The 6497-nt window shown below is 33.0% G+C and overlaps 1 long non-coding RNA gene across 1 annotated transcript; it reads right to left on the reverse strand.

Moving 5' to 3' along the window:
• Positions 1 to 912: 912 nt before the first annotated feature.
• Positions 913 to 5629, reverse strand: LOC107555840 (uncharacterized). The gene is made up of 3 exons (XR_001605209.1): positions 5619 to 5629; positions 3339 to 3341; positions 913 to 993 (listed from the first exon to the last, which is right to left on the reverse strand). It is a non-coding gene; the product is annotated as an uncharacterized lncRNA (long non-coding RNA).
• Between the last annotated feature and the right edge of the window lie 868 nt (positions 5630 to 6497).

A 6497-nucleotide genomic window follows, 5' to 3' on the forward strand; every position in this document is an offset into this window, starting at 1 on the left:
AGAGGTCCGGTTTTGCCCCATTTTGTAAAATGTAATAAAGCTTCAGGTGTCCCCAGAATGAGTCTGTGAAGTGTCAGCTCAAAAACACCCACAGATCATTTAGTACACTGTAAATGCTCCTTTTGGTTGAATGCAAAAACATGCATATGCATAAAAACAAAATATCTGTTTGTTTTTAGTTATCATTACTATCACACTCAAGCTTGTGTGACGTTGCAGCTCTTCATAATAATGTAAAGATTATTCTTTACAAGCACACAAAGTTCACACAAACACAGATGTTTATGTCTGTGAACGCAAACAGCTGAATGTGTATCATTTTATTAGATCTGTGAAACGACATCTCTTGGAGATAGATGGTGACAACACACTACTAATGCAACTCAACCAGGCCTCGCCCCCTTATACTTTTTTAGCTTATGCCTTGGGCAGGATTTATTTAAATGCAGGATATTGTGATGTGTATGTTCCCAGAAGAAAACCCAGGACTGCAATCGAGTTCAGAAACGGCACTTACTGATACTCCAAACTCCCTTTGGAGAAACTTGAAACTTTGCAGATTTTTTTTTCATGCAAAAACAGCAACATTACACTAAAGTAAACATTAAAAAGCACAATAGGAACCTATAAATGATGTACTGTGCACAGAAGCATCTGGCAATTTAGTTACAGTATAGGCAGGATGTTGGTGGACGGCAGATTTTGCTTTGCTGCAGTTAAACTCTAAAATATTACTTTAAAGGTCTCACATTACAAATTTGGTTTGTTTTGTGTGGTGTGAAACTTTAGCATAAAACAGTTCTGATGTACAGTTGTTAAAGTATCCTTATACAGCAGGCCTATGACCACTATATAGATAGATAGATAGATAGATAGATAGATAGATAGATAAATAAATATTATTTATTTTGTAAAATGTAATAAAGCTTCAGGTGTCCCCAGAATGAGTCTGTGAAGTGTCAGCTCAAAAACACCCACAGATCATTTAGTACACTGTAAATGCTCCTTTTGGTTGAATGCAAAAACATGCATATGCATAAAAACAAAATATCTGTTTGTTTTTAGTTATCATTACTATCACACTCAAGCTTGTGTGACGTTGCAGCTCTTCATAATAATGTAAAGATTATTCTTTACAAGCACACAAAGTTCACACAAACACAGATGTTTATGTCTGTGAACGCAAACAGCTGAATGTGTATCATTTTATTAGATCTGTGAAACGACATCTCTTGGAGATAGATGGTGACAACACACTACTAATGCAACTCAACCAGGCCTCGCCCCCTTATACTTTTTTAGCTTATGCCTTGGGCAGGATTTATTTAAATGCAGGATATTGTGATGTGTATGTTCCCAGAAGAAAACCCAGGACTGCAATCGAGTTCAGAAACGGCACTTACTGATACTCCAAACTCCCTTTGGAGAAACTTGAAACTTTGCAGATTTTTTTTTCATGCAAAAACAGCAACATTACACTAAAGTAAACATTAAAAAGCACAATAGGAACCTATAAATGATGTACTGTGCACAGAAGCATCTGGCAATTTAGTTACAGTATAGGCAGGATGTTGGTGGACGGCAGATTTTGCTTTGCTGCAGTTAAACTCTAAAATATTACTTTAAAGGTCTCACATTACAAATTTGGTTTGTTTTGTGTGGTGTGAAACTTTAGCATAAAACAGTTCTGATGTACAGTTGTTAAAGTATCCTTATACAGCAGGCCTATGACCACTATATTAAAAATGCTTCTAATTTGCATTTTTTAAAAATTGAATACAATGTTTGTTCATTACAAATTTGATTATTAGCACACCAATTTGATTGAACAAATAATATTTCTGAATGTCTTTGTATTTGGTTTGTTTCTCAATTGCTTGATGGCAGAACTAAAGCTGCATGAAATCTTCAAATTTGTCTCAAACATGATGATTGTGTTCTCCAGCATGATTTGAGATGATCCAATAGCATCTTGAGCTGTAATGGAAAAAGAGCATCTGCCCATCTGTACAAAGTAGTTCACACAATCAGTGTCACAAATTTGATTATTTGATTAGTGACCTAAAAATGGTGAAGAATCTGAAATATTTTTTGGGCGATTTTACATCACAACTTTGATCTATATATTTTTTCATGCCAAAGGTTTCTGTTCATTTCCAAGTTTAAACTATATTCTATTTTTTTTAATATATTTTATGTATTTTTATGTATTTATGTTTTAAGCATTTTTAAAAGCATTTTAAATTAGACTTCTGGAACCCACAATGTATATAGACATACTGTATAATAAAGGCAACTGTAAACTGTAAAGCCCTTTAGACTCTAAAAAAAAAGGAGTCATATCTTTGATCCTCTGCGGAGCCAGCCTTCATGTGCGGTTACATGAAGTAAAAAGGCACATAAAAGAAAGGTTTAAAATGGCACATGGCTTCAGAGCCTTTCACCCCCACCACACACAGTTCAAACTCATAGAGGACATCTGTATTTATAGAACAGGCAGCTCAATAAACCTCAATTTAACAATAGAGCTTACTTAAAATTTGATGTTTAGATTAGGCCTTTCATCGCATCAGTCACAATATGGCCTCTTCATATATTCATATATCAAAAGGTTTCTTGATAACGATAAAAGCAGAAAGGCAACAAAGTGTATTTGTAGACTGTTACCAAACAGAGAGAAGCTACACTATATTAGATCCACATTTATACCTTTATACAAAGTTCTACAAAACTTGTTCTCTCCTAACAGCACAATTTTCCACCAATATCCCTCGGCCTCATCTTTTATATAATCTGGTCAAAGCCTTACACGCGGTTGCATCATGCATTACATCATCAGGCATCAATAGGGGGTCTTGCATTCAGCATTATGTTGCATTAGATGGAGCCATAAGCGCTGCCAAGAAAATCTCATTAGGGTGGCGGTGGAAACTACCTCATTACACAAATCTGACATCACTTTTGCAGTTTCTCTACAAAAGGGTAAAGCAGGGTTTTGGTTATCGAGATGGCTCTAGCGTAGCTTTACCCAAAAACTCTCATTAAGATCTTCATTCTGAAGGGCTTTACTCCAATATAGAAGATCTCTTCTTAAGAGTGATTAACATTGCCTTCTTATGATAATTCATCATTGCATTTATGAGAGATTAATTAATGACTTATACTGTACATATTCTGATTCTGCATGATGTCTAGTAACATTGCCATTTGTGTATGTTTTACAGTGCTTGTTTTAATATGTGCATACAGTCAGAGGATGATGGGCTCCCCCTGCTGAGTCTTAGTTCATCTTTATCGTCTATCTAAACATCCCAGAAGGAGCCACAGTTGACTTTGACTCACTGTGGGTATTAAACGGATAAAATATAACTTACTTTCTGTGTAACTCAAAAGGAGCTGTTAGGCAGAATGAGTCTGATCGTTTTATTGTATGGGGGGAAAATGCTATGCAAGTGATTTGTGACTTGGGCTTGATTACTTTCTGCCTACTGTAAAATCTTGTTTTGTTTCATGGGAGTGAGAAAGTTTGTAATGACATGAAGGTAAAGTAAATTATTTTTTGGTGATCTTTTTTTTTTCCCTTTTTGAGGCTTTATTTACTGTAAACCTGTTTTAAAATAATGTGATTATAATTATGAATGCACTCATTAAAATGTAAAAACAAATATTTTTAAGTTACATTGATAGAGTGCTTACAGAAACAAAATTCGGTAACACTTTACAATACATGTGCGCTAATATGCATTAAATAATGCTTAACTAATGCACAGATAATCATGAGTTAATGTATAACTACATTATCTAACTAAACAATTTATGAATGATTATTGCTTCAGAAACAAATGAACATTCTATGTTTCATTAAATAATCAATACATTCTTATTTGTTAAATGTGTCATAATGTATTAATTCCCTTATAACATATTATATTACCTAATTATGTAAATTCATGTTAATTACCACAATGGTCAAAGTACTTCAACTTCCAGTTATCTGCTTTAATTAATCATTAGCTAATGACTTGCAAAGTTATCATTATTTTATGATTTGTTGAAGCACAGGACTATTAACTAATTGTTAAGTAATATGTCATTGTGGTTATGGATTTTGAATTAGTTAGTCATGTGCCTCAACAAGTAAAGTCATAACATAAAGATACACTTGCAAATCATTATGATCAATTAAAGCAGACAACTGGAAGTTGAAATGCATGGCTTCGACCCATTGTGGTAATTAACACATGCATTTACACAATTAGTTAATACTATAATGTTATTAGGGAATTAATACATTATGACACATTTAACTAATAACAATGTATTGATTACTTAATCATATAGAATGTTCATTTGTTGCTGATCATTAATAAATAGTTTAGTTCTTCATCACGAGTTATACATTAACTCATGATTATCTGTGCATTAGTTAAGCATGAATTAATGTATATTAGTGCCACCGTAAAGTGTTACCCAAAAATCACATGACTCTAAATTCATCCATTTATGTAAATGTGGAGTTCAATTGCAGGGAGTATAATAGGCTATAACTAGTTATTTTAAGATATGAGGTAGAAAAAAAACATGAAATAGACCATCAAATTCACTTTTATTTGCAGTAGTTGTTTAATTTCCAGCATTTTGAACATTAATGTTTACCTAACTACTGTAGGCTACTGTTGAAAGTCGTCTTTAAAAAATTAAAGTGTTCATGTAACGTAAACTGAGATATCCGATATAGACAGGCATTTGCTGCCACCTTGCGGCTGAATTGTCTTCTGTGTCTCAGGAAGGGTCTATCCCAAAATTAACAGTTTGTCATCATTTACACACCACACGAGAGACGAGACACACCAAAAATCATTAATTTGAAACAAAACATTTTTATCGTCTTTTCCCCAAAGCGTTAGACAGAAAATAAATATTTAAAGAGTACAGCTACGCTTTGATGAAGATGAAAATCAATGTTTTCTGTCTTTCTTTTTTATTTTGAAAAAGGTTACCTGCACAACATTTTTCTATCTATCTATCTATCTATCTATCTATCTATCTGTCTATCTGTCTATCTATCTATCTATCTATCTATCTATCTATCTATCTGTCTATCTATCTATCTATCTATCTATCTATCTATCTATCTATCTATCTATCTATCTATCTATCTATCTATCTATCTATCTATCTATCTGTCTATCTGTCTATCTATCTATCTATCTATCTATCTATCTATCTATCTATCTATCTATCTATTTATCTTTTGACATTGGTGTTAAATCTTTTGTTAGGGTTCAGTCCAAAACTTTATTACAATATTAATTTAATGTTTTCATGTTTAGGCCTATTATCTGTGGTCATATCACTTGAACATGCTACTGTAATTAGATTGGACACTTAAAATAAAAATGAAAATGGCTATGTACTAAACCTTACTTATTTCGTATATTTATTTTATGTATTTATGTATTTATCTATTTTATGTATCCCCCATATTTCCATTCAGGGGAAAGTGATTGATCTGTTGTGTCTCTTGAACACTAGAGGGCGACATGTTGACATTAACAATGTTTTATTGGCTCGTTTGACATGCTTTAACACATAGTTTTCAAAGCAAACAAAAACACTTTTCAAAATGTTGACTTATTGCCTACTGACAGATTGAATGTACAATAACATGTTATGATAATCCCAACCATTTAAATGCACATCAGTAATTTCAGTTTGACCGTGTGTAATTGACTGTTTTTTTTTCACAGAAGTTTTCTTGTGTAGTTTGTTCTTTACTTTTCTCATAAGAAAAGAAAATAATGGTGGTTATCATGTTGATGGCTAAATACAAGCCACTTCCTGTCTTTTGGCCCAGTCTGAGCATTTTTACGGTATGTTAACAGCTGCGGGGTGTTGGACGGGCCAAATTGGTCCACAAGTGAAACATTAGGTAAGCTCTTGGACATGTTTTTCAGTGCTACACAAATCATGGTCCCTGTGTGTGTGTGTGTGTGTTTAAGATTTAATAATCCACAAGGGTCAATCAAAAGTTATCAAATTCACACGGTGCACAATGTCTTCTTAATATAAATGTTTAGTTAAGCATGTTTTAAACTCCTTACTGCTGGCTGCTTCAAGTAATACTCAGAACCATACGAAACACTTATGTCACCTACTAATATGAAACGGGGTATGTTGTCATTAACTAGACTTTCTAAATGAAGGGTCATAGCTGTGGAAATAACTCAAATATTTATATAAAGAAAAGTGACATTATTTATTTTAAGGGTTCATATGTACCAAAAATATAGCCTAAAAATAATTAAAAGCTGTAGAAAGAATGCTATCAGGGTTTTATTTTATTTTTATGCTGTGACCACTCTTTGGCATTAATTAATGTTCCACAAACAAATCTTCCACAGCATTTATAACAAAGCAGCCTGTATACTAATACAGTATCTCAGCACAAGATTATCATGTTCTCAGCATAAATATATAAGCATTAAAGAGGTTTC

Source organism: Sinocyclocheilus grahami, unplaced genomic scaffold, assembly GCF_001515645.1.
Source record: "Sinocyclocheilus grahami isolate Dianchi unplaced genomic scaffold, SAMN03320097.WGS_v1.1 scaffold547.1, whole genome shotgun sequence".
In the NCBI taxonomy this organism is placed as follows: Eukaryota; Metazoa; Chordata; class Actinopteri; order Cypriniformes; family Cyprinidae; genus Sinocyclocheilus; species Sinocyclocheilus grahami.